Source organism: Triticum aestivum, chromosome 5B (assembly GCF_018294505.1).
Source record: "Triticum aestivum cultivar Chinese Spring chromosome 5B, IWGSC CS RefSeq v2.1, whole genome shotgun sequence".
Lineage (NCBI taxonomy): Eukaryota > Viridiplantae > Streptophyta > Magnoliopsida > Poales > Poaceae > Triticum > Triticum aestivum.
Window position 1 is genome coordinate 43,844,419 of NC_057807.1, and position 11,057 is coordinate 43,855,475.

Here is an 11,057-nt window from a genome sequence, read left to right on the forward strand (position 1 = left end):
AAATGGGCGAGGGAGGACTACGTCCGCGAGCAGGTGCTCCGCCAGCGCCGGGCATACGCGGACCTCCAGGCCCGGCGCGCGGGCGCGAAGAGGCAGGCATCGTCATCCTCGACAGCGACGAGGACGACGAGGCCGGGCCGTCCAACCCCCTCCCCCCCCTCCCGCGCGTCGGCCACCCTGGCCAGGGGTGAAGTAGGGACGGCGGCGGCTCCGGCGGGGCGCGCGACGACGACGACGGCAACGACGACTACACCCGTTTCTGCAGGCTCCTCAACATGTAGAAGGCGGGCGGCGGCCGCGGCGTAGCAGTGCTAGGCGTAGTTTGCATGTTTATCTGTTTTTGTACAAATTTCTATGAAATATCGCCGAGTTTGTGCCAGATCATCGAGTTTGTATCGAGTTTGCGCAATTTTGGCGGCGACCTGGGGGCTACGACTGGGAACGCAATCACCCCCGCATGCCAAGCAAACGCCGGTTCAGCCTTAGGCGGCTGTTTTTCGGTGCCCTGGGTTGCCGAACGGCTGGAGATGCTCTTAGATAACTGATCGTTCAATTAATTTTGACTGGGCGTAATTAACGATATCAGTTAGCACCATAGATGCACCATAGATTGAAATTTGTCTGGCGAAGTGCCAGCCAAATGTATCCCCGCAAAAGAAAAGGCCAATCAAAACTACACACCAAGTTGCGTCAACAACAAAACTAGATCACCTAATTTCTGTGCCCAATTATCAAAATGGCCTTGAATTCTTAACACCGCAAAATCAAGTATGATCGGTAATGTTTAGAAAAAACACAGAGATGGTTATGAACAAGATTGATGGCCCAGATCCTGCACAAATATACTAGTACTAACATAAAAGTGCCAGAGAACGTAAACCTCTGACTCTACGTTTGTGCATGCATCCATAACAACGCTGCAAGAGTATCTCCAATAGACGGTCCAAATGTAAAATACCTAACTTTTGGACCGTCTGGAGCAAAAAACGCTGCTCCAACGGACGGTTCATATGAAAAAAAAATTTGGACCGTGGCCTCCTCGTGATGTAAAATACAACACCTCGCGGTGCAAATATACATCGCCAGATGCATCTGGTCCAAAACCAGCCGCCGCCCGCGAACGCCCAACCGCCACTTCATTTCTTTTCCCGCCCACGCCCGTCCGCCTGCCTGAAGAACAGCCGGCCGGAATCCGCCGCCGCGACCGCCAAAAACCTCGCCGTCGGCACCGCCACCACCCCACATCCCCTCCGCCGGCCTCCGCCACCGCCGCCCTCCGCCCACGTCGCCCCCGCCGCCGCCGCCCGGACGCCGCGGAATCGGGAGGCAGCCGACGCGGGATTCGGCCCCTCCGGTGGTTCGGCCACCGCGGTAGGCCTCCGCCGGGTCTTAGGTTGCCACCGACCTCCTCCCGTCGGCCGTGAGTCTGTCCACGGCCGGTGCACCGGCCGCACGACAGCCGCCGCACCGAGCCCTCCACCGGGCTGCCGAACTAGTCTTCGCCGCCCGCCGAGCTCCTCTTGGCCGGCATCCAACCTTATTTGTTATCACGGCCGCCGTCCGGAGCCGACCGTAGCCGTCCGCAGCCGTAAGCAGCAGCCAATCCAGCCGGCGGCCATCTTCTTCCACCGCGCCCACAAGGTGTTCGACGGAATTCCATAAGGTAAAAAAATGACAAAACTTGATGATTTAACTTGGGATTGAACGACCTTCGAAGCAAATGGCCGCACCTACAACTATGAGTACTATCTTGTAGATGGGATCTACCCGAGGTGGAGTACATTCGTCAAGCCGGTTGCAAAACCTGAAGGTAAGAAAGAACTTGTCTTTCATAATGCACAAGCGGCGGCTAGAAAAGATGTTGAGAGGGCATTTGAGATTTTGCAATCCCAATTTGCTATTGTGCGAGGACCATCTAGATTTTGGGATCAAAAGATCCTTTGGTACATCATGACCGCTTGCGTGATCATGCATAACATGATCATTGAGAACGAGCGTGGCAAACATTTAGATTACAACTTCTATCATTTGACGGGCATTCCTGTACAGCGAGATTAGAGACAGCGATGTGCATGACCAACTCCACAAAGATTTGATGAAAGAGCATTGGAAATGGCATGGCGAAAGATCCGCATAGATTCATTATTTGTTTGTTCAAAACTATGTTGTATTTGTGTTGCATTGCATCTCCTGGATCTGAAGAACTATGTAATAATTTGATAAGACATGAATCTTTTTATGTTATTTTCAAATATTTGCGGCTGTACAGTGGCTGGACAGTGGCTGAACAGTAGTCGGGCGGCTGCTGGCCGGTTTTGGACCGTGAATTTGGACCATCTATTGGAGTTGCTTTTTTGGACCATGAATTTGGACCATCTGTTGGAGTTGGCCTTTTTTCGAAGCTCCAAAACGTATTTTTTGGCGGTCCAAAATTTACATTTTCAGTTTTGGACCGTCAAAATTTGAACCATCTATTGGAGATGCTCTAATATCTTCCAAACAACACCAAAGAAGCATCATCCATGCATGAAGTATACCACATGCATGCATGCAGATCAATGCATAGTTTAGCCAGCCACATTGCCTCGTCACGCATGCATCTACTCCTAGAAGCGAACGTATGCAGCCATGCACAGACATAAGAGTATATGACTATGTATAGTCATTGGTCAGAGACCAAGATCTCAAGTCACTTAGAACTAATCCCAAGGAACCTGGAGAATCTTGAGAGGAAATTGCAGCAGCGGGACAGAGACGCCAATATTCGCGCTGCAACAGTCGGTAGGGGGAACATGGAAGACACCGACGATCTCCCGGGCCGTTTGGTATCACCAAGAACCCTGCATCAATTAAGCAGAGCATCGCTTTTGTCTGCAGCTGATCACTCTCTATAACTTCCATAGGAATACGAAATCCTAAATTATCTTGCTACTCTCTTCTCCTTTTGCCGGTTTAAGTAGCCTTGCATGGCAAGCCACTGACATGCTCACATGGGTCGCACAAATTAAAGTGCCCACACAGACTATATGATTGTGATCTGGTGTTAAGTTGCCTATTTGTATATGGACCAATCCGAAATGCGCATGAGTGCATTGTTGCATTACTGTTGATGAAAAGACTAGTAAAATGAGTGTAATACTCGTTCATCGATGCATTAGTGGCCACACTGTGACGACCGCATTAACCAGTACAGTCGAGCACTTGTTTAGGGCATCTCCAACGCGGACCCTCAAACCACTTGCAGTTGTCCGGACAGCATGATCCGAATGTGTTGTACCATCCAACGTGGTACTGTATCTGTTCGCTAGCCGGTCCCACCCAAACACCTTTCCTTGTCCGTGCCCTTTCCCGCCCGAAACAACTACCCACATTCTTGCCGCTCTAGAGCAGCCGCTCCACACTGACGTCGGCCCAGAGCAGATGGGATCTCTCACTGGCATAGTTAATCGGCTCGTCAGCCTAGGGCGTCGCCCGTGATGCCTCCCCAGTGTCCACTTCTGTTCAACGCCAGAGAGACGTTACTTGAGACGGGACTGATATCTACTGTACATGTTCAATACATATCCATCTATCTGTCGCCATTAAACAGGTATGCCGCCGAGAAACCAACTCCGGCGCTCTCGCATTGACAGACCCGGATGCTTAGCCTCGCTGGCATCCGCTATTTTAAGGCGGCCACACTTGGCTCAAACCGCACCACACCAAGTTTGCTCCACATCCTCTTCGACCCCGTGGACCACATACGCCATAACCGCGAGCGGGAATGCGTTGTGGGAGATCCTCTCGACGGAGAAGAAGCTCGAGGTGAATAGAGGCTGGCATGCCGGCCAGTTCCTCGGAGGGCTCCGACGGCGACCCCATGATTAAGATGGACTCCGAAGACGACTCGATGCCGGTGCCCGTGCCTATTTATGCCGGCTTGACCATGGAGTAGGCGCACTTCAACTCCGCCATGGCTGAGGAACAGTCGGTGCCGGCGCCTATGTCACCATTTTGGTAGGCGTTGGAGGAGCATCAACACAACCACTTCCTCCTCGAGCAGCATCGGCTGGTGGATGGCCAAATCTACGATGAGCGCGCAAGCGTGGAAGCCGTGGTGGCCATGGTCGCAGCGAACCCCAACTTCATCGCCAAGCAGCGGGCCCTCTACGAGGCCGCGCCACTCACGCCGCCGCTCGCAACGCAGTCCCGGCGTAGCCGGACTCGGCGCGGCCCAGTCCGACGCAGATATGGTGTTGGCGGCTCATGCGATCGCAAACGGGAACGTCGTCAAATACGCATCCAACGCGCCGCCAACGAATCTTCGTGGGCGGCGGTGGGACGAAGAGTGTGTCACCCCATCCACGTCCATCATGGGCCTCATGCCGGTGATGGACAGGTTGCGTACTTCAAGGAGGAGGATGAGTACATTGGAGGTGGCGGGGCCTTGAGTCCCAAATGGGCTAGTCCGTCTCCCATGTTATACTCTTCCTCGCCGGCGACCGCACCTTCACTTCACATGTCTCGTTCCCGCCGCTCATAGAGATAACGAGATGGATCCGGCGTTTGCTGGAAGGGAACTACAAGGACATGAAGGACGGGCGCCGCCATAGGCTAGGTTTAGGTTTGGTATTTTTCTAAAATTAAAAATGTAAAAAATTATCATGAATGTGCTCCGGTTTATACGAAAACCATCCGATTTGCACGAATTTCATCCGGTTTGTTAAAATATGTTTCAAAATGTATGCAAATATGGTTGGATGGCTGACTCCAGCTATGGACTGGTCCCCACAGTACACGAACTGATATCTTCACTTGCAAAAGTTAAGATCCAACAGGCCAACACGGCGTCAATCCACATACTTCTCACAAGGGGGTCTCTGATTTTTCTGTTTTAGATGTTTTCCCGGGTGCGGGATTTCTGATCAATGTAATTCTCCGATGAACCCCTTCAGAATTTGGACGCAGGAGTGTGTTGCTTATCGTTGCAGTCGCGCTAACAATGCACAACTTGCAGCTCCTATGTATTTCTATGCAGAATATGCTAGTAACAGGGAATATTCCAGTTTCAGATTCAATTCAATACATAATCCAGGGAAGGCAAGAACAGGTCCATAATGCATCTCTACGAAGAACATATCAATGCACTAAATCTGTAGTTGCACAGAGTAATACATCACCAAGTGGAGGAAAAATCTACCACCTTTATTATTACCAGTCGCCGGAGTCTAGATCTCTCCTCTCCTACTGGCCTACCCACTACTGAAATCTACTTCTTTGCCTTCAGCTAGCTGACGATAAAGAGCTTCTTTGCCGTTAATTTTCATAAAGCAAACGGCAAAGAAATAACTAATGGCACAAGTTATTTTGCCATCAGCCAGTACTTTGCCGTCGGCTCGTGGACGGCAAAGAACCTTGTGAGCCCACAGATGCAAGGCTGTGGCTAGGTCAGCTCTTTGCCGTCTGCTAATTTTTTGCCATCCGCTAGGCTGACGGCAAAGAGGGTAGGGGCCCACCCGGGCACGACGTTGAATCGCTAACCTCCCCCCGTCATGAACACCAGCTCTCTCTCTCTCTCTCTCTCTCTCTCTCTCTCTCTCTCTCTCTCTCTCACCCACCAGCCCGCCGCCGCCGCCCCGTCCCCTGTGCCCGTCGCCGCCCGTCGCCGCCCCTCCCCGCTGTCCTGCCGCCCCGTCGCCGCCCCCTTCCCGCCCGTCGCTGCCCCTCCCCGCCGTCCTGCCGCCCCGTCGCCGCCCCTCCCGCCGTCCTGCTGCCCGCGTCGCCGCCCGTCGTCGTCCCCCTCCCGCCCGTCGCCGCCCCTCCCCGCTGTCCTGCCGCCCCGTCACCGCCCGCCGCCGGCCCCCTCCAGCCCCGTCGCCGCCCCTCCCTGTCGCCGGCCAACCTCTTCCACCTCCCCACGGTGAGCCCCCTCTTCCACTTACACACCCCCTTTTCTTTTTTTCTTTTCTGTTTTAGATATTAGATATAGTTTTAGATAATAAATAGATTTAGGTAGTTTACATATTAGAAAAGAAGAAGGAAAAAAAGGAAAAAGAAAAAAAGGAAAGGAAGAAGAAGAGGGAAAGGGAGAAGAAGAGGGAAAGGGAAAGGAAGAAGAAGAGGAGAAGAAGAAGAAGAAGAAGAAGAAGAAGAAGAAGAAGAAGAAGAAGAAGAAGAAGAACAAAAGGAAGAAGAAGAAAAGGGGAAGAAGAAGAAAAAGACACGTTTTTATACTTTCTTATTTAGGGTTCCGCCATGTTTTGCAGTTTCTTTCTTTTCTTTAGTTGAATGTTTTTATACTGCTAGCTAGTTGCCTAGTTTGCTGACACAAAGAAGTTAAAATAGTTATTATATGAAATTCAACCAAAGTCAACATTTTTGACGACTAGTGCTACTAATAAATTCAATTAGAGCCATCATATGTCCACAAGTGCATTGTTTTTTGAATGAGAAATGATAACTTGGTGTAGTTGATTATCTTCTGCTCAAAATTTTTTATGTTATAATGTTGTATGATAATGTTGTAAGGGTACTAATTGGTCTCTTCTGCTGCTTATCAGAGATGGGGGGAAGCCGCCGCCGCAGACTCCGCTCTGCCACGCCGGAGTACGAGTTGAATGCTTCTGAGTTCTTCAGTATCATACTTGGGACTGCAGTATCATCCATGAGGAAGGTATATAAAAGGAGAGATCTCCCCTTCACTCATCTCATTATGATAACTTTGTTGTTTGCTACATCACTCATTGTCCCAAACTGCAGAGGCTGCCTGGCACTTTTATGAACATGCCGGGTGAAGATCCGCCAAATAATGTGAAGCTGCGACAGGCCGGCAGCGGGTTTCGCAGGCTGTGGGACGTGGAGTTGGTGATCAAGGAGGGCCACATGTACCTGTGTCGTGGCTGGGAGAAGTTCTACCGTGCCTATGACCTGCGGCTGGGGTACTTCCTTTTCTTCAGGTACGACGCCGCCACCGCCATGCTCATCGTGAAGGTGTTCAATGTGACTATGTGTCGCATGCGCTACACTGATGACGATGATGCCAGTACGTTCTGCCTCTTCTTATTCCTCTACATTTGGCTTTGTCTCACATCGATTGTTAATGATCATTGTTGCATTTGGACAGGCAATGGGAGCAGCAGCAGCGACACTGGCTATAGCCAAAGCAGCAACGATTCTGGCTGTAGCGAAAGCAACAACGATTCTGGCTGTAGCAAAAGCAGCAGTGATTCTGGCTGCAGCAAAGATAGCAAGGAGGATGATCTAGATTGGAGTGGGGAAGAAGAGGAGCAGAGTGGGCATTAGGGTGAGGATGACCTAGCGATGGTGGTGGCTGACCAAGGGCAAGAGATGGTGGTGGCTGACCATGGGCAAGAGTTGGTGGTGGCTGAGGATGACCTAGCGATGGTCGTGCCTGTCCTGCCTGAAGATGGCCTCGCGATGGTGGTGGTGCCTGAGAATGACCTCGCGCCGGTGGTGGCGCCGGCGATCCCACAACTGGGCGACATGAACACACCAATTGTGGTAGAAGACTACATCCCACTGCCTCCACCGCCTCGCCGCTCTTGGCGCATCAGGCTGAGGAAGGAGAAGGAGAAGAACAATGAGAATTGAACTATGTCAGGTATGTCAGATCTCCAAAATGATCTATATATACTTAGCTTTGTTTCCTCCGAAATGACATAAGTTAGCTCTAATATGCTTAGTTACCTATGTTAGCTCTAATATGCTTAGTTACATATGTTAGCTATAATATGCTAAGTTATCTCTACTATGCTTAGTTTCCTATAGGTTAGCTCCAAAATTACTTATGTTAGCACAAAATGACCAAGTTTACATAATAACCTTATAGTCTTCTTCTTCTTCTTCTTCTTCTTCTTCTTCTTCTTCTTCTCCAAAATAACATAAGTTAGCTCTAACTTAGCTCTAATATTCTTAGTTCACACAAAGATGGCATAATTAGCTAGGTTGGCTCCATTTTACCTAAGTTGGCTCTAATATGCTAAGTTATCTCTAATATGCTTAGTTTCCTATAGGTTAGCTCCAAAATTACTTATGTTAGCACAAAATGACCAAGTTTACATAATAAGCTTATAGTCTTCTTCTTCTTCTTCTTCTTCTTCTTCTTCTTCTTCTTCTTCTTCTTCTTCTTCTCCAAAATGACATAAGTTAGCTCTAATATACTTAGTTTCCTATAGGTTAACTCCAAAATTACTGATGTTAGCACAAAATGACCAAGTTTACATAATAAGCTTATAGTCTTCTTCTTCTTCTTATTCTTCTAGTCTTCTTCTAGTACTTTTCTAGTCTTCTTCTTCTTCTTCTTCTTCTTCTTCTTCTTCTTCTTCTTCTTCTAGGTTAGCTCCATTTTACTTAAGTATGCTTACTTCTTATAGTCTTCTTCTTCTTCATTTTCATCATCTTCTTCTAACATCTTGTTTATCATTTTGCAGATTTGATTTAATTCACGGAAGCTTGCATGGATGGAGTGCTTCTTTTCCATTTGTGCTTTTATTTTGTATCAATGAACTTGCATGGTTGGAACTTGTTATATGGATGGATGGATAACGGTGTTGGATGAACAATGTGAAACTTTTGTAATATGTAAGGATGGAACTATATATGTGTTGGTTATGTATGTATATATGATGAAACTTGTGTGTTGGATATGCTTGTTGTGTATATATGTATATCTGTGAATTGCTATCAAATTGAATGAATTAAATTAAAAACAGGGTTGTACAGGCTCTTTGCCGTCAGCTAGCTGACGGCAAACATGCCATGTGGCAGCTACCTGTGATTCCTGGGACTGGCATGTTTGAGCACTTTGCCGTTTGCCAGCGGACGGTAAAGACCTTAGCCTCTTTGCCGTCCGCTGGCTGACGGCAAAGCACGCCGTTAACCCCTAACGGCTCTCACCCCACCTCAATGCCATCCATAATCGTTGCCGTCTGCTGGCCACCAACGGCGGACGGCACAATCCTTTGCTGTCCGTTTCCGGGAAGCGGACGGCAAAGAAGGCCTTTGCTGGCACGTGTTCAGACGGACAGTTTGCCATCTGCTAGTGGACGTCAAAGAAGTTTGCCGTCCGTGATCCATGCCTTTGCCGTCTGCCATGGCGGACGGCAAAGAAGTGGATTCCAGTAGTGACTAGGCCTTCCCGTCGGCGTCCTCATCCTCCTGGTTGCCCGTGCCTTGTACTTGTCGAGCGCGGCACCGTTGAGCCGGCAGATGCGCCACTGCTTGAACATCTCGACGCCCATCACCTCGTAGAAGTCCATGGTGTTCTGGTTCCAATCGAGCACACACCACTCCACGCGGCCCTGCCGACGACGGTGAACGAAATCGTGCGGCGCAGCCCACGGCGGCGCTAGGGCGCGCGCACGAAGATGTCCTCCACGTATAGCTCGGGCCTTGCGAGGATGGTGGAGTAGTTGGGGAAGCAGATGACGAACCCGACCGTGACGCGCCCACCGCCGCGCGTCGATGGAAAGGCGACCCCTCCAGTTTGGCGAGCGGGGACGCGGAGAGGCCGAGGCTGCGGGAGCTGACGGTGTCCGATGAGGCCGGGACGGAGGACGTGGAGAGGTCGAGGATGAGGGCGGTGAAGGAGGTGAAGGGGCGGTCTCGGGCGTGCGAAAGAGCGTGGACGCGAGGAGCTCGTGGATGGCGGCGAAGAGGTCGGTGAGGAGCTCGAACTCCGCCATCTGGTGGATAAGGTTGTGGGTGTGGGGCACGTCGCGCGCGTCCGCCAGGCGCAGCTCTGCCCACACCTCGCCGGAGTAGATCGTCGGCGCCGCCATCCTGGTGCGGGGTTCGGAGTGATAGGGGTGGTGCCCGGTGGAGGAGGACGAAAAGGGATAAATAGGTCGGATCACGGGTGGAATTCTTACAGATCCAGTGTTTTTTAACGAAGCGTTTTCCAGTTTCACTTAAGAAGGGATGACGGGTTTAATTTCTAAAAACCACATGGACCTTTGTGTAAAAAGGCCGCAACGGTGAACCCGACAGACTCAATCCGTGCTTTATTATTGGGGAAAGATAGGGAAAATAGTTTTATCAACCATAACCATGGGAGAGGCTATCAGAACCTAAAATTGCCTTGAGATAGGTGCATCAAATTATAAGTTCAGCTGATTTACACATAGCTATTGTGGAAGAATAGTTCTATATTTACAGTCATTTTAGTTACGGGTTTGATCGATATGATGGGAGTATGTGGTGTCGGAACAAGCCAACAAGGTGTGAAGTAAACGGGCTAAGAAGATGTACATGACAATGCTAATCTAGTGCAGTCCTTTGCAGACAACCTTGAGGTACCAATTATTGGGAACGGCTGCAGTTGATGGCATGGCATACAAGGATTCAGTTATCTCTCAAAATAGGCTTTCGCCCCGTGTTATAAATAAAGTAAACATCCATACAATCAAGTACCAATCACCAAAGCGAATAAGACGGCTGGGGCAACAACACAATCACACCCAAGAAGCAAAAAAGAAAAGAGAAAAATCCACCAAGTATGGCAAGCTAACAGCATCCCTATAGAACAGAAAGACGCCACGCAGTCGCTAGAAGCGCATCCATCACGAGACCCACACGGTTGCGATCCAGCCGCCTAGCAAGCGGGTGCCAGTGCTGCAAGAAGGCAAGAAATTTAAAAAAAAGAGTCAGAGGCCCGTCGCGGGAAGATCCGTTCAATCAGCATTTTATTGCGTGTGGTCCACAAGGTCCACATCAACGCCGCAAACATAAGCCAAAATAGGCGGCGCTTGCGGCCAGCCTGGGTGGCCCTGGATTGCAGAAATTCTGCCAAGTCCAAGGCCTCCCAGTCGGGCCCTAAAGCCTCGCGGGAAAAGGACCAAAGAGCTCGTGCGGCCACACAAGAGAACAGGATGTGGGTTCCCGACTCCGGGATACCACAAAGGGGGCAAAGGCCATCGCCCGGACCGTGTCGCTTTAGCACCTCTGTCCGAGAGGGCAACCGGTCATGAAGCAACTGCCATAGGAAGATCTTGATTTTCAGTGGCACGGGCGCCTTCACAACAGTGCTAGCCACTGCATGGTAGGCGCACCACATAGCA

General features: G+C 50.3%; 1 pseudogene; it reads right to left on the reverse strand.

Annotated features, from left to right (window-relative positions):
• Positions 1-247: 247 nt before the first annotated feature.
• LOC123114607 (probable acetyltransferase NATA1-like) lies at positions 248-9,779 on the reverse strand (annotated as a pseudogene).
• Positions 9,780-11,057: the final 1,278 nt, after the last annotated feature.